General features: G+C 44.7%; 1 protein-coding gene across 2 annotated transcripts in view; it reads right to left on the bottom strand.

Annotated features, from left to right (window-relative positions):
* Positions 1–27,622, bottom strand: part of LOC122930262 (rho-related GTP-binding protein RhoC) — a 66,387-nt gene that overhangs the window by 23,754 nt on the left and 15,011 nt on the right. The window contains exon 2 of one of the 2 annotated variants that reach the window (XM_044283497.1): positions 19,927–20,054. The exons of the other annotated variant lie outside the window; for it this stretch is intronic. The gene's annotated coding sequence lies outside the window, so the exon portion shown is untranslated. The remainder of the gene's footprint in view (positions 1–19,926; positions 20,055–27,622) is intronic. 2 annotated transcript variants of the gene reach the window in all.

The following is a 27,622-nucleotide window of genomic DNA, read 5'->3' as shown; positions in this document are numbered from 1 at the left end:
AGCGCTGGCCCCCAAAAAAACATAAGATGGGTTAATTAAAGTGCAGCCTCACGTAATGGATCTGGTTTGCAGATGACATTGAACATATTGCTATCTTACTCATGCACCACTATATCGGTATGTATATACACGACAATGAGCAGCATAGTGCCGCTATGGTTCAGGTGCTGTGCCAGCCTCCAGGTCCTGATCCTAGGTCAAAAGAAATATAGTTCAAATTCTGAAAAACTCCCCAAATCAAGTTAAATAAAGGGATTGTTATTTACCCCATACAACCTTCCAGTCCTCTTATGTTTCATTTTTATCCTAGTACTATACGCATTTTTTGTGGATAGCACACTGACCCATTCATTTTTATGGGGCCATATTGTGGATAGTCCTTTCTATTGATGTGAGTGAGAAGAATGTGGAGCGGACACAAAAGGTCTTCGCATTTTGCGGACTGAAATACGAACATGAGGACTTTTCTGGTACCTGATTGGTGGGGGTCTGACACCCGAGACCCCCGTCAATCAGCTGTTTTGAGAAGGCACCGGTACTCGTGTGAGCGCTGCAGCCTTCTCGCAGCTTACCAAGCACAGCTCCGTACATTGTATAGCGGCTGTGCTTCGTATCGCACTCAGCCCCATTCACTTGAAAGGGGCTGAACTGCTCCTAGGCCATGTGACAGAAGAAAGTGTCGTCACTGGGCGTAGGAAAAAGTTGGAGAAGGCCACTTCACGTACGTGATAAAAAAAAAAAAACTGACGGTTTACAAACATCTCTTAGCAACCCTCAGTGAAAAATGCATTACATCCACATGCAATGCGTTTTTCACTGAAGCCCCATTCACTTCTATGGGGCCAGGGCTGCGGGAAAAATGCAGAATATAGAACATGCTGTGTTTTGCACGCAACGCAGAAATGATGTGTGAAGAACTACGCTCATGTACACAGACCCATTGAAATTAATGGGTCAGGATTAGGGCTGCAGTAAACGAATATTTTTGTAATCGAGTATTCTATCGATTATATTTCTCGATTCATCGAGTAATCTAATAAGAAAAAGCTACTTAAAATAACGTACGTAATTAGGTATGTATAAAGTTATTGGTTTGAAGGGGTTAATAACTTTATACATGCCTAATGCCAAGGTGCTTCCATTAACCCCTCCAAACCAATAACTTTATACATGCCCATTGGGTTTGGAGGGGTTAATGGAAGCACCTTGGCATTAGGCATGTATAAAGTTATTGGTCTGAAGAGGTAATGAAAGCACCTTGGAGGTGCCTTCATTAACCCCTCTCTAAACCAATAACTTTATACATGCCAAGGTGGTGCTTGCAGCCTCCATTAACCACTCTCTCTCCATCTGCCTCCCCCCAGCCTCTGATCTGCCTCCCCCCTCCCCCCAGCCTCTGATCTGCCTCCCCCCAGCCTCTGATCTGCCTCCCCCCCTCCCCCCAGCCTCTGATCTGCCTCCCCCCCCCTCCCCCCAGCCTCTGATCTGCCTCCCCCCCCCTCCCCCAGCCTCTGATCTGCCTCCCCCCCCCTCCCCCCAGCCTCTGATCTGCCTCCCCCCCCCTCCCCCCAGCCTCTGATCTGCCTCCCCCCCCCCTCCCCCCAGCCTCTGATCTGCCTCCCCCCCCCTCCCCCCAGCCTCTGATCTGCCTCCCCCCCCCTCCCCCCAGCCTCTGATCTGCCTCCCCCCCCTCCCCCAGCCTCTGATCTGCCTCCCCCCCCCCTCCCCCCCCTCTGATCTGCCTCCCCCCCCTCCCCCAGCCTTGATCTGCCTCCCCCCCCTCCCCCCAGCCTCTGATCTGCCTCCCCCCCCCTCCCCCCAGCCTCTGATCTGCCTCCCCCCCCCTCCCCCCAGCCTCTGATCTGCCTCCCCCCCTCCCCCAGCCTCTGATCTGCCTCCCCCCCTCCCCCAGCCTCTGATCTGCCTCCCCCCCTCCCCCAGCCTCTGATCTGCCTCCCCCCCCCTCCCCCAGCCTCTGATCTGCCTCCCCCCCCCTCCCCCCAGCCTCTGATCTGCCTCCCCCCCCCTCCCCCCAGCCTCTGATCTGCCTCCCCCCCCCTCCCCCCAGCCTCTGATCTGCCTCCCCCCCCCTCCCCCCAGCCTCTGATCTGCCTCCCCCCAGCCTCTGATCTGCCTCCCCCCAGCCTCTGATCTGCCTCCCCCAGCCTCTGATATGCCCCCTCTTGTAACGCAACCCCCCCTCCCCAGTATTAATCATTGGTGGCAGTGGCCACAGGGTCCCCCTCCTCCCCCCCATCATTGGTGGCAGTGTCAGTTCCGATCGGAGCCCCAGCAGTGTAATGCTGGGGCTCCGATCGGTTACCATGGCAGCCAGGAGTCACGCTACTGAAGCCCTGGCTGCCATGGTATGTTAGTAGTGAGCAGAGAGCAGCGCATTATACTCACGTGCGCTGTGGCCGCCGGTCGCTCCTTCTTCTGTCTGTGCGGCGGATTGCTAATGCTTACAGCATTAGCAATGCGCCGCACAGACCTATGAGAAGGAGCGACCGCCGGCCACAGCGCACGTGAGTATAATGCGCTGCTCTCTGCTCACTAACATACCATGGCAGCCAGGACTTAAGCAGCGTCCTGGCTGCCATGGTAACCGATCGGAGCCCCAGCATTACACTGCTGGGGCTCCGATCGGAACTGACACTGCCACCAATGATGGGGGGGGAGGAGGGGGACCCTGTGGGATATGGCCGGCACATTCATTGGTGGTGCAGTGGCCACAGTCCCTCCCCTCCTCCTCCCCTCCCCTCCTCCTCCTACTTGGTCTTCAGCGGCAGCCGCGCACAGTGGGGAGGGAGAGACTCCCTCCTCCTCCCTCAGCTGTGCCGGCCGCTCAGTCCTGCCTCTCTGGCTCCGGAGGACACGGAAGCGGTGAGTGAGACGCTTAATTTCACTCCCGCTCCGTGATCATGTGATCTGAACGATTCCTCGATGCAGGGAAACTGCATCGATGAATTTTTCTACTCGATTTAATCGAGCTATTCGAATAATCGTTTCAGCCCTAGTCAGGGTTCAGTGAGGGTGCTATGTAGGGGTGCACCGAAATGAAAATTCTGGTCCGAAACCGAAAATTCAGGATACCCCTTGACCGAAACTGCCTTTTTGCCCAAATACTTTTAAAAGACCCCCCACCCCATAACAGTGCCATCCACAGACCCCCCCCCCACCTCATAACAGTGCCATCCACAGACCCCCACCCACCCCATAACAGTGCCATCCACAGACCCCCCCACCTCATAACAGTGCCATCCACAGACCCCAACCCACCCCATAACAGTGCCATCCACAGACCCCAACCCACCCCATAACAGTGCCATCCACAGACCCCCCCCCCCCCCCCCATATTGTACAATTAATAGAAAACAGCGGGGAGGGACTGGGAGGAGGAGCTGGGGGCCGGTGCGTTCACTGTGCTCCGGCCCCCAGCTCCAGTAGTTATAAAATGCGTGCAATTAATAAGCATTCTATTCATGAGGCCCCCTCTGTAGTAGAACATTCAATACAGCCACATCCTACTCACAGGGCTGTTATCTTAATGCTGGCCGGCCGGGCAGACGAGCGGCAGCGTCACAACTGACGTCATGTACCCGGCCTACTTTCTGAATGAAGGAGGCGGCGCAGGCATGTGACGTCAGTCGTGACGCTGCTGCTCGTCTGCCCGGCCGGCCAGCATTAAGATGACAGCCCTGTGAGTTGGATGTGGCTATATTGAATGTTCTACTGCAGAGGGGGCCTCATGAATAGAATGCTTATTAATTGCACACATTTTATAACTACTGGAGCTGGGGGCCGGAGAACAGTGAACGCACCGGCCCCCAGCTCCTCCTCCCAGTCCCTCCCCGCTATTTCCGGACGATATGTACGCCGCCGAAATTTCGGTGCACCCCTAGTGCTATGCGTTCACGTCACGCATTGCACCTGCGCGGAAAACTCTCATGTGAAAGGGGCCTAATTGATGGCCTATCCTTTGGACAGACCATCAATATGAGATGGTTCAGGGTCTGGCACTACGCACCCCCGCTGATGAGTTGTCCTGCAGTAGCTGGTTAGCGTAAAATGGGAGCAGCGCTGTGGTAACCAGCACCCCCCACTACACAGTGAATAGAGTTGTAGTTCTGGCGCGAGGCTACTGCAGAACAGATGATTGGCGGGGGTGGCAGGAGACAGGCCCTTCCTGGATCGGATACTGAAGATCTATCCTAAGGATAGGCCATCAATATCAAAATCCTGGAAACACCTTGAAAGGAAATGTGTCATCAGATAATGACCTATTGTTTAAAATCACGTTTTCATGTTTAACATTTTTAAACAATTTTTGGTGATGTTATTTTTAATTTTCCATGTCAATATCTGTATTTAAATAAAAAACATGAAATCCTGCAGATTTCACACAGGCCACTAAGCCTAAGGCTAGTGGCATTTGCCGGAGAAGTCTGCATCCGCCACTGCCGGACGCTACCAGGCACCCTCTGGTCCCATTCACTATAATGGGGGCCGGCGGATATCCAGCAGCAACCCGGCAAACAGGATAAGAATTGGCAGGACGAAAACTGCTATGCATAGAGTTTTGGTTCCGCCAATTCTCATCCTGTTTGCCAAGTTGCAGCCAGATCTCTGCTGGTCCCTATTATAGTGAATGGGGCCAGATGTATTCCAGCAGCGCCGGACAGTCTGCTGGATCTGCAAAACACAGATGTGAAACAGGTCTGTACAGATCAATTTTCTGCAGTTACCTGCTTAACTATACACAAAGGTGATATCATTATAGGCAGGATTAGGGTCCATTCACACGTCCGTTGTTTCTTTCCTGATCTGTTCCGTTTTTTGCTGAACAGATCTGGACCAGATCTGGACCCATTCATTTTCAATGGGTCCTGAAAAAAAAAAAAAAATCGGACAGCACAATGTCTGATTTTTTTTCAGGACCCATTGAAAATGAATGGGTACAGATCTGGTCCAGATCTGTTCAGCAAAAAACGGAACAGATCAGGAAAGAAACAGACGTGTGAATGGACCCTTAGAATGATTAATCAGACAGGATCCTCCATTCACAGTAGGCGATTGCCAGAGCTTATCTAGTCTTTCCTTGTACAATGTCCTCTGCACAGATCACAGAGCATGCCTAGAAGACTCTACCATAGAAGACAATGAGGTACCCTCCTGACCATTGTATCTAGGGACCATGGGGCTGCCGGAAAGATGGCCGCCCCCAAAATCATGTTCACATGAGCCAATAATCGTCCAGATTATGTGAATGATCATTCCGGCGAATCTGCCCATGTATATGTGCTGCTGATCATCTCATGAACAAGCAAATCGCTCATTCATCGGGTGCTCTTGTTGCTCGTGCAGGCACAACCAATCATGGTTTCTGGGCAGCAGATCGTGTGGTCTAAACAGCAACCTGTTGCTCAGAAGCCATGATTCTGTAAGACGACGACAGATTGCAATAGCAATCCCTCATCCTCATATAGTGAAGGGGATCGCTGCATGAAAATGTGCAGTCTCCTTCACTGAGCGAGCAGCCGACCGTCAGAAAGGAACGCTTCCACCCAACAATCGGCTGCAGAATAGTCCCATGTAAATCCACCTATAGAATAAAAAAAAATTAAAAAATCTACACAATCAGAAAAAAAAAACAGAAGGGGTCATTTGTCAAAATGGTGTAAAGTAGAATTTGCTTAGTTGACAATAGCAACCAATCAGATTCCACCTTCCATTTTTCACCGCTCCTTTGGAAAATGAAAGCTGGAATCTGATTGCACAAGATTGTTTTCTTTAACACACCAGTTTCTATGGTGGAACTTCCACTGCTGATTGACAAATTTCCGCTAAAACATCTGAATGTTAGATATGAATTTGTCGTGGATTTGCCACAGATTTCACCCTATGCATTGTGAAGGGTGAAATCCTTAGTGGAAATTCGTAGCATAAATTGAAAAACTATTTAAAATAGCAACACAGGCCAATATACATAGAATTTTTTTTTTCTCAGCATTTGGATAAGATCTCTTAAAATCTTTCACTTTGCTACTACTTTAAACATCCGCAGCATTTTAGTCCCATGTGGACGTAGCCTAGGAGCATGATTTTTGAAAAATGTATTTTTTTAACCTATTGCAGAAATCCAAAGCGGATTCTTAGATGTCCGCCATGGTTGGCGGTTTGCATTGTCCTGGAATCCGCTAAGTGTGGCTACCCGTCACGGTTTCGGTGTCGAAAACGCACCAAGAAGTTATAGGTTTATCTTTTTTCTGCTTAAGAACTATAGTTTAGATTTGTATAAAAAAAAATAATAATTTGGGGAGACTCAAGTCAAGCGGTTTTCGACTATTTAAATGGAGTATAAATTTGCATAAAAGTCGATGAGATTTTTAAAAAGCTGTGAAGAAAGGGATGCAAATGAGCTCATACCAAGCTCTGCCTCTAATGCCACCAGATGTAAGGCAGCTATCCTATAAGTTATTGTTCAATAGGCCTTGACTTATAATGCCACCATATATAAGGCAGCTATCCTAGAAGTCAAGGCCTATTGAACAATGACTTCTAGGATAGCTGCCTTACATCTGGTGGCATTAGAGGCAGAGCTCATTTGCATTCCTTTCTTCCCAGAATTCCAGAGGAGCATGTATGGCCTATAAGTCTCTGCACACTGATTGAACTGCTCTCCCCAAGGAGAGATGGTAACCCCCAAATAAAAAGCTGTGGAAACGGCCCACAATAGAATCCACACATAACTTGACATGCCATGTGGAATTTAGATCTTTAGCATGTGAATTCATGCTGAAAATTTCCACCGCAGATTTCACCCTTTAAAAAAAAAAAAAAAAAAAAAAAAAGGCTAAAAAGGTAAAATCCGAAGCAAAATACACATAAAACTTGTGCAGATTTTGCCTCAGATTTGTTGGAGAGTTTCTGCAATGCCATGAATCTTGAAGCTTCCTTCATACCTACTTTTTTGTGATAGTTTCAGGCTGGTATAAAAAAATAAAAATAAAAAATAAAAATAAGCCACAAATTTTGTGTGTTTTAGGCCCCATGCACACGGCCGTTGTTCACGGCCGTGGAACCGCGGCCTGGATCCCTTCCTGTGAGCTGGAGCGCACGGCGTCACTGGTTGCTATGACGCCGTGCGCTCCCTGCTGCCGCCGCAATACAGTACTACACTGGTATGATCTATACCAGTGTATTACTGTACTGTGCCGGCAGCAGGGGGCGCACGGCGTCATAGCAACCAGTGACGCCGTGCGCTCCAGCTCACAGGAAGGGATCCAGGCCGCGGTTCCACGGCCCGCACACGGCCGTGAACAACGGCCGTGTGCATGGGGCCTTATTATGACTTTTTTTAAACTGATTTTTGACTTGTCAGCTGAGCAGCCACTATTCTCTGCTTAACTGTGGTTTTGATTAAGGTAGGTGAGGTCGTCTTCCTCATTCCAGTCGAAAATAAAGCTTTACAGGAAACAGACAGGATTCCAAGTATGTGCTCAACACGCCCTAGATTTCAACTGCAAAACACTGAATAATGGTGTTCAAAAAGTAGAGATTTCTCCCAAATCAAAATACAAACCAGACACATTAAAAGGAGTTACCTGATCCTGTGAACAACCCCCGAAATGCCCGGGTCCCTCATACAGAACATACATACCTGGTCCCTGATGCCCGTGTCTCTCCGAACCCCTGTCCATATGTCCTACGTTTCTCATTTCTCTATGAGCTAGAATAGACTGCTGCTCTTTAAGAATTAATGGGTCCAATGTCCATATATTACATGGACAGCCAATTGTATGAATGGATGTAAATTTAAAATTACATTTCTAGCCTCTGATGTTTGTCAGGTCCCAAACCTCTCAGCTGATTCAAGTTACTCCTATCTAAAAGGGCTGGTCTCTGATAGCACAAACACGTACAGTGCCTTGAAAAAGTATTTATACCCCTTGAACTTTTCCAAATTTTCTCACGTTACACCCACAAACTTAAATATATTTTATTGGGATTTTGTGCTCTCCTTGCCTGGACTGTCAGCTTAGGTGGATGGCCATGTCTTGGTAGGTTTGCAGTTGTGCCATACTCCTTCCATTTTTGGATGTTGGATTGAACAGTGAGATGTTCAGAGCTTTTTTTTTTTTTTTTTTTTAATCTAACCCTGCTTTACACTTCACAACTTTATCCCTGACCTGTGTGGTGTGTTCCTTGGTTTTCATGATGCCGTTTGGTCACTAATGTTCACTAACAAACCTCTGAGGCCATCACAGAACAACTGTAGCTATTAGGTGACTTCAGAAGGCAATTGGTCACACTGGATTTTACTTAGGAGTATCAGAGTACAGAGGTATGGATACATATGCACGTCATACTTCTGATTTTTATGTATAATTTTGAAAATCATGTATCATTTTCTTTTCACTTCACACATACTTGCTACTTCGTGCTGGTCTAGCACATAAAATCCCAATAAAATGCATTTAAATTTGTGGCTATAAGGCTACTTTCACACTAGCATTTTTTTGCGGATCCGTCATGGATCTGCAAAAGCGCTTTTGTTACAATAATACAACCGCATGCATCCGTCATGAACGGATCCGGTTGTATTAGGTCTTCTATACCCATGACGGATCTGTCATGAACACCATTGAAAGTCAATGGGGATGGATCCTTTTTCTATTGTGTCAGAGAAAACGGATCTGCACCCATTGACTTCCATAATGTGTCAGGATGGATCCGTCTTGCTCCGCACCACATTGCGGACAAAAATAAAAACCGCTGCTTGCAGCGTTATTCTGTCCATGATGGGAGCGCAACTAAACGGAATGCATTGCATTTTAGTGCATTCCGCTTCATTCAGTTCAGTTTTGTCCGCATTGACAATGACAATGAAGGGGCACGAGACTGAAGTGGAACTGAAAACGCTAATGTGAAAGTAGCCAAACATGAAAACAAATGTGGAAAAGTTTTCAAGGGGTATGACTACTTTTTCAAGGCACTGTAGATATTCTTAAAGGGAACCTATCACAATGAAGTGCAATCTGCTGTCAGCCTGTTATAGAGCAGGAGGAGCTGAGCAGTTGCCAATCACCAACCGACAGCCTTCCCTGTATAAACTTTCCATAATGGAATCCGCACATAATCCGACATCCATAGCTTTCAGAAAAAGCAGAGATTTAATTGAATAAACGGATTGTAAGCACACATGTGAATTGGCCCCTTGACTATAATAGGTCAATGTGATCCAAATGAGCCTAAATGTGTGCCAAATTGTGCTAAATCTGGCAGATTTTTTAAGTGTTTAGTCCAAACATTAGAAAGTATTAATAGGAAAAAAAATATATAAAAAAATATGGATTCACTGTGTCACTTGAGATTGCCAAAGATTAAAAGGACTTTTACTCCATATCACTGTGGTGTAGGAGAAATGGCCATTCTGTAAAGGATACGGGAGAGAACACAAAATAAAAAAAATTACATAGACCAATGCAAAATGACTTTTTTGCCTAGGTGGAGCTACACTTAAAGGGGTTATCCTGGAAAAGATAATGAGAACTTATCCTCAGGATAGTTCATCAGCTGTTTCAGGGAGCCACTGTGCTCGCCGAAGCTGTAGTGAGCGATGCAGGCTCCTTTCCAGGGACTGCGCCATACATCGCATAGTGGCAGTGCGGCTCAGCCTCATTCACTTGAACGGGGCTGAGCTGCAACAAGGCCATGTGACCGAGGTACAGTGAAGTCACTGGACTAGGAAGAGGCTCAAGGATTCTTAACAGCTAATCCGCAAGTGTCCTGGGTGTCACACCCCCACAGATCTTATACTGGTGACCTATCCTGAGGATAAGTCATATATATCTTTTTCTGAATAACCCCTTTACACAATAGATCTTGGACTTTTTCCCTACACTTCTCCCTTGGTCAATAGTGAGACATTCACTACAAATAGTGACTTAGGCCTCTTTCACACGTCAGTGAAACCAGAAGTGGAACCTACACAGAGATAAAATATAAAAAAGGAAAGATTGCTCCTGTTCTGCCTTTTTTGACCGGTCCCTGGTTTGGGCTCACAATCACTGAAGGAAAACACTGACGCGTGAATGAGGCCTTATGGCTCTTTTCTTTGATAAAAATACAATATGTTGATTATAGCATTCAACAGGAATGCAGTAAAGACTGAATGTACTACACAATGCTTTGTATAATCTTTATCAAGGATACCATCACAGGGCAAACCATGACAAGTTTCCATAGTAACCTTCTGACAGGCTCCACTAGAGCGTGAAAGACCCAAGTCTACCATCTGCATGACTGTTACATTGGCGTCATCGCTCGCTGTAACACCCCGTATCAACGAGGGGAAAGTCTTGCTCTTCGTGGATGCTCATGGATTTACGGTCCACAATTCTAACCATCAAACTATTGATTGCATTTTGTCAACTTTTTTTTATTTTTTATTATCGTCATGGTAAGCAGTGTTCACAGAAGATATCAATATTTAGCATAGTTTCAGCATGCATTTTACTTAATGAGGTTATCCAGCTTTTCGGTCAATAGCAGTACCTGTAGAAAAAAAACAAAAAAAAAAACAAACTCAACTGTTCTTGACCGCTCCGTTCGGTGGTCTTCCAGTTCCCGTCCTATAAACTTTCCGATTGACAAAGTCACATGCTGATTGGGGACACTTCACCACTGAGGCCAGCCATTGGCTGTAGCAGCACATGTGACCCTGTCCATCTGGATGTTTACAAGACAGGGACCAGAAAAGAGTGATGGGGAGCAGGAGAGTATGATTTTTTGTTTCCAAAAAGCTGGAAAACCCCCTTTAAAAAGGTGCCCACCTTCACCTACACCCTAAAAGGGTTGTCTGACACTTCTTAAAATTATCAGGGAAGCAGGCCATGTTTGACAAAAAAGAAAATTCCCGTCTAAATGTCTCTCCTTTCCATTTCATTTCCGCCAACCTCTGGCCTCTGTTTTTAAACGCAATTTGCTCCCCATATAATTAAAAAAATTGTTGGACATCTGCATTAGGCTACATGCACACGAACGTTGTTAGTTTCCGTTCAGTTTTATTTTTTGCGGATAGGATGCGGACCCATTCGTTTCAATGGGTCCGCATCAGTATGTCCATTCCGTAGCCCCGCCAAAAAAATATTGAACATGTCCTATTCTTGTCCGTTTTAAGCATTGTTACAAAGGATCCACAAAAAAAACAATGGCATCCGTTTTGTTTTTTGTGGATCCACAATTTGCTGACCACAAAACACATACGGTTAGGTGCATGTAGCCTTAAATAGATGTCAGTTGGCCGATCATTCAGCCGACAGCTATTCTTCCCATAGCTCGATTCTGCCGAGCATGTATGGTCTCTCAAGGAAGGGAGGGTAATACGCTGCAGCCAGACACTTCTCCCATGAGAGCAAACGACCAGACATGCTGAAATCCAACATGTTTGGTTCTTCTCCCCACAAAAAAAATAATCTGCAGTAGGGGGAAAGTCAGCGCACACTCATACACATAGGAAAACTGTTGGTCCCCACTGCAATTGGTGGGTTTCATTTTTGTGTATCAATGTCGTGCACCACAGAACAACTACTGAGTCTCAGTGCAAGAGACAATGACTATCTACTGTGCAGCACCTACCTGAAACAGCCGAGAACAGGACAGAGCTAGAAAAACATGGCTGCGCTACAAAAACATTGCCACACCTCTCCACAGGTCACGTGTGGTATTGCAACTTAGTTCCTTCTATTGAGCCGATTCATGTTGCAAGTGTCTAATTTATCCTGCTGTATAGAGTTACTAATCAAAGGCAAACTAGGTATTGTATAGACCGATGGCAAGAATGGCCACGTTCAAGAAAACTCCCAGACATGGTAGAAGACGACGATGGTTTATTGTGTGTAAATCTAGGACATACCGAGAAGCTACACACAATTCAGGTTTTAATTTTTCCCTCCCTAATCAGGAAGGCCATTCTGTTTTGTACACAAAGATGAATAATTTCCAGCAAAGTAACTGTCAAATTGTTTCACGGAGGGCCAACCGGAATATCTACTCCAAGTGTACGCTTCCTGAATGTGGGCGATACAGGGGAATTCCGTATTCCTATCCCTCGCATCCTGCCTCATACAAAGCAAGGGCCCCACAATGCTTCATGACTTACAAACCTCCAGAGGGCGGGGTGAAGGGAAGTAAAACGGCAAAAACAGTCCTAGAATTTTCTGAAATTCAAAAGACCATACAAAAATTCAAGCAATAACCACCCAGTTATATACAGTTTTTCTGCCCGTTTTAAGCAATTTCTGAATTTTGACACAATTTTAATTAAACCTCCACATGTTGTCTATTTGTAATTATGAAGGGACACATTTTCTAGTGAAATGTTTTTCACTTTGGTTCATTTTTTCAGGGTCCATGGTGTTGGTTTTTGTTTTTTTAAATACTATATATCTCTATAGGGGGAAAAAAAAAAAAAAAAAAAAAAAAAAAGCACCTAGCAAAAACGTGTCAAAAATGTGAGAACCAAATATCGCCACAAGTTTTTTCCAACAGCAAAAATAAAATACGCCAAACCAGATTTGTGCTAAAAGTTTCTTGCAACCATTTACCAACGAGTCAATTTCAAAATTCAGAAAGACAAAAAGGCAAAATCCCGAACATGCACAGGCATATACTGTAGGGAGAACTGGAGAGGAGACCAATTCCTCTGTTCGGGTTTGCATTCCTGGAGGTATTTAGATGCCAGGGCTAGAGGACGCCACAAAACAAAGCGTTTACACGCATCAGCTTGCACAAGAAATTAAGAATGAATGCTTTGTATGCAAGAGAATGCAGGTCAGATAATGTACGAACACCATTTGGGTCACCTGGTGAAGTAAAGGTGTGCTCCTCTATTCTTTGTGGAAATGCTGCAGTAATGGAAATATACCACCAAACAGCCTTGCTGCCTGAACATTTACAGCATGGAACTGTTGCTGGAACTGCCTGCCGGATCCGTCAAAATGCATACAATCTGATGGAATTTGTAATACGGATCCGTCTGACAAATGCATTGAAATGCTGGATCCGTCTCTCCGGAAAAACGGATCCGACATATTAATTTTTTTCACATTTTTTGCGGTCTGAGCATGCGTTTTGCATTCCGGCAAGCGTTCCGGAATTTTGGACAGAGATAAAACCACAGCATGCTGCAGTATTATCTCAGTCCTGAAAAGTCAAAAAAGACTGAACTGAAGACTTCCTGATGCATCCTGAACGGATTGCTCTCCATTCAGAATGCATGGGGATACACCTGATCAGTTCTTTTCCGGTATAGAGCCCCTAGGACGGAACTCAATGCCGGAAAGGAATAACGCTAGTGTGAACAAAATAGTTACCGGTATATGCTATTCAATTTCTTTTTAATGAATAACAAAAAAAATTGATACAATAAAGGGAACCTGTCACACTGAAAATGGTGTCTGAGCTGCAGGCAGCATATTATAGAGCAGGAAGAGCTGAGCAGATTGATCTAAAGTTTTACTGAATCTTTTCCTTCAAAACTAGTTATTTTTATCCATTTACATTCCTGCTTATTCTGGGCTTTGAAGTCAAGGAGGCGGCCCTATCAGTGATTGACAGCTCTCTCTCTCTATACATAGTCATAGAGGGAAGGCTGTCAATCACAGATAGGACCACTTAACTTGACTTCAAAGCCCAGAATGAGCATGAATTAAGATGTGAACTTAAAAGATTATTGAGCTTGATATATAAAAACTGGACCAAGCAGCCTGCAATGTATTGGAACAAATGCGCGATTTTTCCGCACAAGTGCAAAGTGTTTTAATGCGTTTTGCACGCGTGTGAGAAAAATCGGCATGTTTGGTACCCAGACCCGAACGGTTTGGGATCGGTGTTGTTTAGATTTTATTATTTTCCCTTATAACTTGGTTATAAAGGGAAAATAGCATTCTTAATACAGAATGCAAAGTGAATTAGGGATTGAGGGGTTAAAAAAAAACTTCTCTTCTCTTCTTTGATGACCTGGGGGGAAAAGGACATTTGGTGACGTCACTGCGCTCATCACATGATCCATCACCATGGCGATGGGTCATGTGATGGCTCCGCTCTCATCACATGGTCCGTCACCATGGTGATGGACCATGTGATGAGCGCAGTGACTTCACCAAAGGTCCTTTTCCTCCAAGGTCATCAAAGAAGAAAAAAGAAGAGAAGTCGGGCTGCGCGAACAAGTGGATGAGGTGAGTTTATTATTTATTTATTTTTTTAACCCTTCCATCCCTAATTTACTTTGCACTCTGTATTAAGAATATGGGGGGGGGGGGGGGCTGGGGTTGGCACATTATTACTGCTGGGGGCCACTCCGAGGACCATCTTTCATACTGCAGGAGTTGGGCATTTTTCTGACTGATTAGGCCTTATTAAGACTGATCAGGACGGAACTGCTTGCCGGATCACTCTGCCGCAAGTGTGAAAGTAGCCTTAACTAAAAAAGCCAAATGAAAATTATCCATTTTTAATGGCTGAAAAATGGCCATGAAATACAGACAGTAGGGGAGATTTATCAAAACTGGTGTAAAAGAAAAATGGCCCACAGCAACCAATCAGATTCCACCTTTCATTATCAAAAGGAAAAGGTGGAATCAGATTGGTTCCTACGATTACACCAGTTTTGATAAATCTCCCCCACTGTCCGTTTTTCATGGTCAATTTTTTACCACTGTTCTGTCAATGTAGCCTAAAATCTTTATTTTGGAGTATGTCCTACAAGTCCATAAAAGTCATTGAGGGTTATAGAAAATTAAAGCCACACCAAATACGCAAATTACTAATTCTATTTAAAGATATTGATTAAAAAAAAAAATGTAGGAGTTACCTAACCAGTGTTGTAAATACAGTATGATACAATAGTGGTACAATGCTTTAGAGAGCCACTGACTGCGTGGCATTTGGGGCATCCCAGAGCTGGGTGACAACGCATATGGTCACCATTATAGTTAGCACAGGGGTTGTTACCCAGGTTCTCCAGGATTCAGGATATAAAATGTACAAAAATAAGCTCTGTGGGGTTAATTGTACACTGCTTTACAGAAAATAACCATGTTAACAATGGACCGGTTGAACCAGTCTGGACACTCAATGAAACCACCCAACCTTCTGAATAAGCGCCATGATGAACTATGCAGGACGCAGTGTCACCTGCCTACCAGATTTTGAAATAGAAATTAAAGGGAGTCTGTCACCTATTTTTTTTACTAATATAACAGTAATGACCATCAGGACATTGGATAGGCATTAACATACCTGTATGTAATTTGTGAGTTACCGCAATCGTCAGAAAAAGCAGTTTAATGCCTCATTCACACGTCAGTGTTCGGTCAGTGATTTCCATCAGTCATTTTGAGCCAAAACCAGGTGCGGCTCTGAACACAGAAAAGTAGCAGATCTTTCCCTTATACCTCATGTCTGTGGAGGCTCCAATCCTGGTCCTGGCTCACAATCACCGACGTGTGAATGAGGCTTTATTCCTTTGCACAGGTGGCCTCCAAAGCCTTCCTCCTCCATCAGGCAATGCGACTCCATATCAAGAGTAAGCGCCATGTGCTGCACTTTTGGCGCCTGCGCATTACATTCCCTACTCTGGAGGATTACCTCAGGGATCTGCTTGTGAAGGGGGGGGGGGGGGGGGGCGTTTTGGGCACTTTGAACAGGAATGACCTACCTTGACACTTGAGAGCAGTTTTCCAAAGGAATAAAACAGCTTTTTCTGAAGACTGCATTAACACACAAATTACATGCAGGTAGGTTAAAGGGGTTGTCCAAGCTTTTAATATGGATGGCCTATACTCAGAATAGGTCATCAATATCAGATCAGCGGGGGTCCAACACCCAAAAACCCCCGCCGATCAGCTATAGGATGATGAGGCATAGTGTGCATGTGCCATCTCCCTTCTCGCCGCTACTTTGCCATAGACAGCAGCAGTGAGCAGGAAGAGAGAATGGAGATGGCACATGCGCAGTGCACGCGCCAATCAGCAGGTGTTGAGGAAGGGTTGAGACATATGCATATATATGCATGCAAACACGTGCATGCATGTATAATATATACGCATACATAGATAGGCACATTATAGGAGGATGTGCGCAGATGTGCCCAACATCTGCGCACATCTGTCCTTAAGATTCCACAGGGGCTCATTGTGACCCCTGTGGGGAATACATGTGCCCCCTTATACATCCACCCCCTTATACATGTGCCCCCTTATAAATTAGAGTCCCCTTACAGTCCATAGACCCCATGTGATATCCCCTGATTTACCTGAAACCAGAGGTATCAGTGTGAATGTGCCAAGCATTCACACTGATGCAATCTGGTTAATTGCATCAGAATGACCGGACAAGAGTCCAGTCATCCTGCATGCTTCAAAGAACTCTGATTCAATAGCGCTGCTGGAGATAATCATGCATGATAGAAGGAAGGGAGAAACCTCTCCTCCTTCTATTATGTGCATTCCGGCAGCGCGATTACTATCGCACTGCCCGGTATGCAAAGTGTTACAGGCGGGAGATCAAAAGTTTCTCCCGCCTGTCAGGAAGTGGTGCGGCCCCGACGCGCTCGTGCAGGGATGCGCGGGCTGGCGCAGTGACATCATCTCACTGCGCCGGCCCACGTGTCTCTGATGGTGGCACGCGCCACAGTGTGGGCGGTGCGGCAGTGCGGGACGCCGGACATAAATATCCGGCGGCCCCTGCACTGTGGAGGGAAGTGAAGAGCCGAGCCCCCCCCTCCTCGAGGAGGGTGAGCCAGCAGTATGCCGCGAGAATCATCCCCTGAAAAACGAGCATAAGCGGGAATCAACCCCTGGATGCCGAGCTGTTAACCCCTGGAGGGCTCAGTATCCACTATCCCACCAACGCTTTCCATTAATCCCTGCCCTGCCATCCCATCATTACTCCCTGCTCCTATACACCCCTATCCCTGCCTACAATACCCCACCATTAACCCCTACACTATATACCCCTATCCCTGCCATCTGAACCCCTGCTATAAACCCCTATCCCTGCCACCTGTACCCTTGCTCTGTACCCCTACCCTTCAGTAACCCCTGGACCACCAATCCCCTTCCCTAACCCTGTAGGAGCATCCCTGCTCCCTATTCTGTGTTAACCCCTGCTGTACCCCTGCAACCCTGTGTCTGTGGCCTGTATTTACCCTTGCAGCGCCACCGCTAACCCTTCGTTCATAGGGATAGTTTGTAGTCCAGGTTGGGTGGGCTGCTAATAAATGTAGGTGTATTGTATAGATAGTTTGTGGGTAGAATTTGGGATTGAATAGTGTATTTAGTGCTGTATATATGGTACTGTATTGTAGATTGATAATAAATATCTTGTATTATACCTACTGTGTAACGTGTGGTTATAAGCGGTAGCTAGCTCAGTTAGGCGCTTGCAGCTAGTTTAGTGATTAGCGTAAGGCAAAGTGAAAGTATTATTCTTTACTTAAGGTATAAATAGGCGGAGTCATCATTAGACAACTCCTCCTATTTATGAATATTATTGACATTTGCATAAATATTGGTAATTAATATTCCCCCCCTTTACAGCAGGTATGCAGAGTGTCAGTATGAGTGGCGGTATGATACTGGTGAACTATATATAATTGATGGCTGGCACTCTACCGAGTATAGTATAGTCATTATAATTAACAGGCTGTGAACAACGTCCAGGAGGACCGAAACGTTGGCCTAAATAACTGACAAAAAACAGTGGCATTTCAAATAAAAAAAAACTGTTTACTTTATTCACATTAATCCTGAGTGCCGCGAATTACTTTATAATATTGGTATGATACTGGTGACCTATCCTGAGGATAGGTCATCAATATTAAAAGCCCGGACAACCCCTTTAACAATGCTTATCCAACGTTCTGTTGGTTATATTGGAATAAAATGGGTAATGGACTCCCTTTAAGGACCACACAAAGCACGGCTTTAATGTGTATGTCTAGTGAATACATTCCACAAATAGTTATAAAGTAGAATACAAACTGAACATGAACCGAGAAATAATTTTCGAAAGATAAGTGAACATGCTTTGTTATTCAGGCGGCATTATAGCAGTGGTTGAGTTGGAGTTTAGGCTAGCCAACAAAGTAATTCAGGACATGGATTCATAGCACGTACTTAAAACATTTAAAGGTTTGGATTTACATAACTGGAGCGCTGCCAAACCAAAGTAGGCATTTACCAACCACAGTGAATGAGGCCCACATCTTTTCCCTTTCAGAAGCATGTAATTGTCCAACTACGTTTCAAAGTAAACCAGATTTATTTTAACCACTCTGTGCAGATGGAGTATGCTTAAATTCGAGATTACAACTGAAGGGTACAGAAGTAAGGAGGAGGCTGAACGTTCCATGTGAAGATGGAAGGTACCAACATAGAAAGCTAAAACGCCCAGTAAAACACTACAGCTGCCCGGCATCCAGCAGGTACATTTCATAATCCTTCCACTGCAAACTGGGGCAAAAAAAGAACATTCTTGATCAACATAAGTTGCACATTAGGCAGAAAATTACAGCTTTGATAATTGTCGCCTTTCATTTTCTTCCCATACAGATTTTTTCTTTTTCTAAATTAAAGGGCATCTGTCAGCAGATTTGTACCTATGAAACTTGTTGACCTGCTACGTGTGCACTTGGGCCCTGAAGGCATCTGTGCTGGTCCCATGTTCATATGTGCCTGCATTGCTGAGAAAAATAAAGAGTTATTATATGCAAATGAGCCTCTAGGAGCAACAGGGGCGTTGCCGTTACACCTACAGGCTCAGCTGTCCATGCAACTGCTACGCCCTCAGCACTTTGACAGGGCCAGGCAGGCATTATGATGTTTTCACAGCCCGGACCTGTAAATCAAAGTGGAAATGCCGCAGCCGTTGCAGAGAGAGCAGAGCTTCTAAGTGTAACAGCAACGCCCCTGTTGCTCCTAGAAGCTCATTTGCATATATTAAAAACATCATGTTTCTCAGTAATGCGGGCACATATTAACATGGGACCAACACAGATACCTTCAGCTGCCAAGTGCACATTTAACAGGCCAGCCAGTTCCATAGGTACAAATCTGCTGACAGATTCCTTTTAAAATGGGGAAAAGCTGCAATATCCGGCATATTTCATGGACAAGAGTGGCACTATTTTTGGGGAGAAAATAAACTAAATCTTCTGCCCATTCTTACATGGTAGTAACAGATAACTGATAGGAAAGCTCATTTGGGACCTGGCTAGCCAGCAGTAACATCCAGACTTAGTAATTGACAAAACATTGAGATCTGGCATTTTTGGCTATTTGATAGGACTCATGCACACAACTATATCCATTCTGCGGTCTGCAAAATACGGACACCGGCTGCGTGCATGCCACAATTTTCTGTCCACCTTCACTAGAACTGCCTATTCTTGCCCACAAAATGTTCTATAATTTGCAGAACAGCCACACGGATGACATCAATGTGCTGCTAGCATTTCTTTGTGGAGCCATAGAAATGAATGAGTTTGTGTGCGATTGGCAAAAAAAAAAAAAAAAAAAAAAAACAAAAAAAAAAAACAATAAAAAAAAAAAAAAAAAAAAAAAAAACACGTGGCTCAGATGCAGACCAAAACTACGGCCATAAATCTGTAGGGCCACAGGAGGCCATTCCTCCAACCACTAAGCTACACCCCTTTTCTCACCACCTATGACAAAAATTAAAAAATAAAAAACACAAATGGTAGTCACCATCATTTGAATCGGTTCTGCGCCAGTTTTGTGACATAAAAGCATTGATAACTCTGCCCCCACGTGTTGCATTTTCCAGGAAACAGACAAAAATGCTGAGCTAAATACAGAAAAGATTAATGATACCATATTACAACGTGACTTAGCGCTGCACCTGGACTGAAAGAACCGCCTTGAATGGTCTTGGAAAGGCTTGTTGGTTGTTATGGAAACTTCTTGAGCTGGCTCTTAAAATTGTGAGTCACCTTCAGGATTTGACTAACAGCAGATGACTGCAGTCATCTAGGGAAAAAAATAAAATAAAAATCAAGCATTTATTTTATTTTTGTTTATATCTTTAGGGAGTTCTGACCAGATTGCAGAAGCACAAAGCCTTAGGCGCTCAATGTACTGCAGCACGGTGCTCCGAGGGGAGAAAACCATCATAACTGCGGCATGCAATGGAACATGAGGAAGAAACACTCGGAAATTACAGACATTTTGAGGGACAATACAGGCCTATAGATTTCTTGTTTGGCTTATTACAGCTCTATACAAAACGGGTTTATATCACAAGTCATGCACATGCTTAGAGTCAATATTAGGAAACCAACAGCAATATCAACTTCTCAACAGAGATCTTAAAGTGACACACCGTAGCCACCACGGTCTGTGGCTTAGCATGAGACTTTAAGGTGGAGATTTATCAAACTGGTGTGAAGTAGAACTGGCTTAGTTGCCCATAGCAACCAATCAGATTCCACCTTTCATTTTTCACAGGTGGAATCAGATTGGTTTCCACCGACAAACGTGGTCGCATATACCTAGCCTAATAGTCCTTAGGTGTTAAGAACAAGCCTGGAGGCACAAGGAGCCGGTGCAGCTCCGTATGATAGAACTGTAGGTGCTCCAGGTGCATTCATTTAATGGGAGAACACCTATGTAAAATTACCTTCCATGGAGCATGCTACAATTTTTTGCTTTTGTGTCAAATCAGAGACAGTAGTGCACCACAGAAGTACACCGTTTGATAAATGACCCCCATTAGCTTCTTGAACACATTGGGGACATTAGTAATAGACGGGACAAACCCATCTCCCGACATGTATGGGCCAGCCATGCTGGGCTAATCAACGTTATCTAATTCTCCATGATTGAAGTATTGAAATAAAAAAAATAGGGGGGAGTGGGGGATCTAAACAAACAGAGCAGACAGAAGGAGTCCAGATGGATCTTCATGCTCAACACCGTTGTACCTGCTGGACTAAATAAATATATTGATTTTGCGTGCTTTCTATGAAAGGGTCTCCCATATATATTTTTGGGGGGTTTGGGGATTAATGTATCAATGATATCATGTTTATATAATTAGTGCTGGGAGGAATCTCCCTACACTCATCCCCATGCCCTTTATAGCCAACAATTCCGTTATTAGACCATGGGCAATCTATCGAATACACTGACATGTCATCAGTAATGTCTGGCCGTGCATGGAGTTCACATCTATAGGATAATAGAATAATGGGTATCCTTTCTGTAAGCTGTAATGAACTACAGTATAATCTAACATCTGGTATATCAAATTTAGGGCGATTGATAATGATATATGTATATTGAAATAGGCTACCATCTCTGGCCACCTTGTCCACAAAAGGACTACCTAGTAGATCTAATGGTAGGCGATTAACATAATATATATATTCAAATGGGCCATCATCTGTGGTTACCTTGACCACCTGGCGAATGTGATCTTTACTCACATATTCTCTGCAGTACTATACCCCATTGAAGTTAGCTTGATCGGCGCACTGAACGGGTCAGCTGGGTCACGTGATTGGGAGTGTAGACGCGTGACTATTGACGTCAGCCGGCTGGTGCGATCAAGTGATCGGGAGCGTGGTCCGGTGCCTATTGACGTCACACCCGGAAGTGGGGTTTAAATAGCGCGAGCGCCACTCACACAGTGCTGCCTCCATCCGCCTCACATCTTGGAGACTCCGGGCCCGCCTAGGATGTGTCTGCATCTGAACACTACCTGTCGCCCCCTCCCTGTGGACATCTAATGGGCTGCTGCCGTGTACATCTCATGGGCACGCAAGTATTGCTGGTTTTACCAGCTCATTTAATATATCAGGGAGAGATTGATGACTGATTATTGAATATGCTACAGCGTCTGTGTATATAATATCTACCTGACATCTTGATTGACAGCTACTAGCCCACAAGTCTGTTTGAATATGTTGTTCATAAAGGGATTTCCCTTTCTCTTTTCTATCCAGCCATTGTGCTCTGTAATATAAAAAAAGGTGTGGGCAGGGTCCACTATGAGTTTCCCTAACTCCACTATTATCCTATGCTATGAACCCGTTTATCCCTGGTTTCACTAAAACATTACGTAGCAATTGTTATAGCAGTGGCTCTTTATAATAATGACGACTCGGCTATTACTTTTGACCTAGGCCTTGAACCAGTTTACCCAAGAAGCTATCTAGCAATTTGTATAGCGGTGTCTCTTCATAATAACGACCACTGATCTATTGCACAAGCAATATCTTAACTTCTCTCTACTCTGGTTAAAAAAATTCTGGTGACGGACACCATGTTGGCTTGGTATATTTGTTATGTCCCCTGAGGAGCTTGTAACCAACTAGGCGAAACGCGTAGGAACGGTCACGAGTGTCTGTCCGACACCTGACTTGTATATTTGTTGCATCACTTACTATTCTCACTGTACGTTATTGGGTGGTTTCTTGTCACCCCACCGGGGGCTTTATATATGTACTTTTTTATTTTTTGGCATTTATACTAGTCCAGGTTTCATGATAGGGCCAGTATTTCACATTGTTGAAATAATTTCCCGTGCTAGGGCTATCCAGGGGGCACGAGACACAGGATCACCCCTATCGGGGCGGCTATTCCGTTTGCAGGCAGGGTGACAATAATAGGGCCAGAATCAGGGTAATTGCCCCTAAAGTCTATGTTATACTTGTCTGCCCCCTGCAAACGTAAGCTAGTGGAATATTATTTCCACATTTAGTTTTTTTCATTTATTTCTTGATTTATATTTTTTCTGTACTATAGGCCCCTTTCACACTGTCGAATTTTCCGCATGGGTGCAATGCGCGAGTTGAACGCATTGCACCCGCACTGAATCAGGACCCATTCATTTCTATGGGGCTGTTCACATGAGCGGTGATTTTCTCGCATCACTTGTGCGTTGCGTGAAAATCGCAGCAAGCTCTATTTTGTGCATTTTTCACGCAACGCAGGTCCCATAGAAGTGAATTGGGCTGCGTGAAAATCGCAAGCAAGTGTGGATGCAGTGCGATTTTCCCGCACGGTTGCTAGGAGACGATCGGGATGGGGACCCGATCATTATTATTTTCCCTTATAACATGGTTATAAAGGGAAAATAATAGCATTCTGAATACAGAATGCATAGTACAATAGGGCTGGAGAGGGTTAAAAAAAATAATAAATTTAACTCGCCTTAATCCACTTGATTGCGCAGCCGGCATCTCTTCTGTCTTCTTTTTTGCTGTGTGCAGGAAACGGACCGGTCATTACATGGGCCATCACATGATCCATCACCATGGTAAAAAGATCATGTGACGAGCGTAGTGACATCACCACAGGTCCTTTTCCTGCACACAGCAAATAAGATGACAGAAGAGAAGCCGGGCTGTGCGAGCAAGTGGATTAAGGAGAGTTAAAATTATAATTTTTTTTTTTTTTTTTAACCCCCTCCAGCCCTATTGTACTGTATTCAGAATGCTATTATTTTCCCTTATAACCAGGTTATAAGGGAAAATAATACAATCTACAGGACACCGATCCCAAGCCAGAACTTCTGTGAGGAAGTTTGGGTACCAAACATGCCAATTTTTCTCACGCGCGTGCAAAACGCATTACAATGTTTCGCAATGTTCCCGCAACGCACCCGCACCTTTTCCCGCAACGCCCGTGTGAAAGAGGCCTAAGGGTTCATTGGCTTTTATTAGTGACTTATTAAAAGTTATGTTTTAGAATAAATGGTATTTCTGTGAAGTTTAAGTTCTCCTTGATACCAGTTTGATAAATGACCCCCATTAGTTTCTGAAATAAAACCCATCATACTTCACTGTCCAAACGACCCATCCTTGTGCACAAACTAGAGGTTGATGCATGCATAAACAGTTCTTGCCGTCACCGATAAAAGCTCACAGTTGTGTCTCATACATCACTATGAGCAACAACACGGAAAGAGTTCAGCTGCCTTTAAACCCCATGCCAAGGGTATGGCTATAATGGTCGTGCGACAGCCAGAATTGCAGAGTTGCTGTGATCGCATAGAAATGAATAGCTGGATTGCTTGCGACTGGTGTGGCGATCCTAATTATTTCTATGGGATCACTGCGACGTTGCGATCCTGGCCGCGACAGCCGTCGCTGTCCCCTAAGCTACACACAAGCGTTACAGATTCTCTCAGGGTCTGTTGAGGATAAAAACTGATGGTTTTACATGCAAAGTCAGTTTTGACTGCGATTGCATTCAGGGTTTGTTTTTTTCTGCGCAAGTGCAATCAGTTTCAATGCATTTTTCACGCAGGTGGGGAAAAAAAATAAAAAAAAAATGTAGATTTACAAACAGCATCTCCTAGCAACCATCAGTGAAAAACATTTGCATCCGGACTGCAATGCGTTTTTCACTGAAGCTCCTTTCACTTATGGGGCCAGGGCTCCAAGAAAAACTCAAAATATCGAACATGCTGCGATTCGCAGAAACAATACGTGAAAAATAACACTCATGTACACAGATCAATTGAAATGAATGGATAGCACTCGCACTGAATCCTGACCCATTCACTTCATGCATTGCACCCGCGTCTAAAAGTCGCTTGTGTGAAAGAGACCTAAGGCTAGGTCTACACGACAACGTTTGTCGTGCGACATTTTGTTGCACCAAAGTTGCGCGACAATTTCTATAATGATAGTCTATGGTGCCGCACTGCAACTGTCGCAGAAAATCCATTCGAGATGGATTTTTCTGCGACTGTCGCGTGGCATCATGTCGCATGCTGTAGTACGACACCATAGACTGCATTATAAAAATTGGTGCGCGACATTGGTGCAACAAAATGTTGCACGACAAATGTTTCAGTGTAGTCGTGACTTATTGTCGCAACAAATGTCGTTGTGTAGACCTAGCCTAATAGTCCTTGGGTGTTAAGAACAAGCCTAGAGGCACAAGGAGCCGATGCAGCTCCGTATGATAGAACTGTAGGTGCTCCATGTGCATTCATTTAATGGGAGAACACCTATGTAAAATTACCTTCCATGGAGCATGCTACAATTTTTTGCTTTTGTGTCAAATCAGAGACAGTAGTGCACCACAGAAGTACACATATTTTGACTCTCCAAACCGATGGACCAATAACACAGTAATATGCAAAGTGATAATACATATAAAAGTAGAGTTCTTTCACATCGTACATTATTAGCTCCGACAGGCTGTCCCAGCAGAGAACGGCCTGAGCTTACTGGGTGCAGCATGGCTGGATGTTACCCGCCAGCCCCATTGATAATGGGCTATTGCATAGATGCAGCCACTACCTGGCCAATATGCCGGGATTCAGCCCCACACAAAAAAAAAAAAAAAAACTTTACACGCAGTTATTTTTGTCTGTCCAAATCCCAGCATATTTGCCGTATATCGGCCGGATCCCATTATAGTCTACGAGGCTGGCGGGCATCGCAGTAAAATCTGGCTGTGCTGGATCTAGAGATCTGCCGGAGCTACTAATGTTAGGGTGAAACTCTCCCATTTTGTTATTGTATAATACTGCAAGGAGGAATTTGCTATCCTCCCTGCTAAAATAATTTATTAGAACTCGGCTGGCAAATTGTGCCTATGACAAAAAGAGAAGATAAAAATTGAGAGTCTTCATTCATTGCTACTTTTAATTGCTAACTGAATAGATAAGAGACTACATAGGTCTCTTCATCAGGCATGGTATAAAGAAGAAAAAAAATTAAATAAAAATTATGATACCGCCAGACAAGCGTGGAATTTCACAGTGAATATTAAATTAATTGCTTGCTTTGTGTAATCTATGCATGTTTCTGTCAAAATATTTAATATCCTTATTCTATTAATGGACTCTGGTAAACAGTCTCCAATTAAAACCGTGGGTTTTGTAACGAACAGTTGTGACCACCAGCCTCAGCAGCAGCATGCTAAACATGGTGTGATGTTCAAAACGTAACGTCATGTAACGTTCACAAGCCGAGAAGGGTCAACCACATGAGAACTACTGCATCAGTCAGTGAAGCCAGGCACAGTCACACGTCCATCACATGTTCTTTTGATGCCGCTATTTTATTTTTATATGGTTCACAATACTTCTAATCCCAAGTCCCATAGTATAGGGAGAAGTCAAGTTGAACTGTTCTTGACCCCCTGAAAAGAGGATTTTAAATTCTTTTGGAGGATTTTCAAAAAAAATTGCATTCCAAAGGGTTTAAAAAAAAAAAAAAAAAAAAAAAAAAAAAAAAAAGGCATAGGGTTATTTTGTTAACCAAAGACAAAGCTTTCCAGTATCAATTCTTAACTTCTACATTTTTTTATTTTTTGGGGGGTGGGGGTTGGATACACAGCTAATATTCTGATTGTGTTTTTCAGCAGCTAAGGTTTTCCATTTTGCAAAAGCAAGTTGCTTTTAAAGAGGCTGACCCTTAAGTGTCTGACTATTGCCGCTCCAAGCGCTCAGACACCCACCAATCACGAGAATGGGGGTACCCCTTATAAATGGCATGTTAGCCGAGCTTTCACGGTGGGGAGTGGGAGAAACCCCCCACCGTACAATGTAAAAGGGATAAGGGGTGGCAGCTAGACCAGGCTGCCTAGAAAAGGGAGCTGCTCACATCCTATAGCATCCCTAAATCTGGCCCTGCTCTCCTAACTGTATGAGCCGACCCTTACCCTGGGTTCAGACCTGAGCGTTCTGAAACGAGCGCTCTGTATGCGCGATTGTACCAGCGTTTACAATCGCGCATACAGAGAGAAGCGAACACACATTGTCGCCTGTGTTCCCAAAAGTCTATGTACGGGAACGCGCAACAAACGCCCCAAAAAAAGCCCAGGCGAGAACCATTCCCATAGGGAAGCATTGGTTTCTCCTTGTTGAGCGTTTTACAGCGCGTAGGAACGCGCTGTAAAACGCTCAGGTGTGAACTTAGGGTTAAGGTAGGAGGGCCCATACACTGGAAAGCTCAGAACCCTGAAATCCCTGAAATTAGGAGACAGGGACAAGAGACAACCAGGTTCACCCAAGACACGGATGAACCAGAGTCTCAACAGGCCTAGCTGCAGGGAAAAGTGGATGACAGGTAAGAACACCAGAAACACACTTACCTGCCGCAGCCACGACGACTGGAACCCATGCATAAGTACAGGTGCCCACACACCAAACAGGACACCGTACAAACAACACCACACACCGGAATCCAGCACACCTGATACTGCCTGGGCCCTATACAGCAAGGTGCACGGCAGCCCCAGGCGGCACTGCATCCAGACTTATGGTTCATCCCTCCGGGAAACCAGCCCCCTTCCAGAGGTAGCATACATGCAGGGACCAACACCAACAACAGCCCAGACATGTACTAACCAACAAAACATCACACACCCAGAACATAAACCCAAACCACACATACAACACGTAAGGGTAATGGTACATGGAGAGTAAATAAGTGAGAATAATTTGTGTTCCATAAAGGTGGCCCTAAAGGACTGGGCAGAAACACCCAGGCAAGGAGCAAAGCACCACCCACACACCAAGCAAGGCTGTAGTTCAACTGCTCCCAGTCAGCAAGCCATCGGTATATATCAAG

Source organism: Bufo gargarizans, chromosome 3 (assembly GCF_014858855.1).
Source record: "Bufo gargarizans isolate SCDJY-AF-19 chromosome 3, ASM1485885v1, whole genome shotgun sequence".
NCBI lineage: Eukaryota > Metazoa > Chordata > Amphibia > Anura > Bufonidae > Bufo > Bufo gargarizans.
This window is presented reverse-complemented; position numbering and strand designations above follow the sequence as displayed.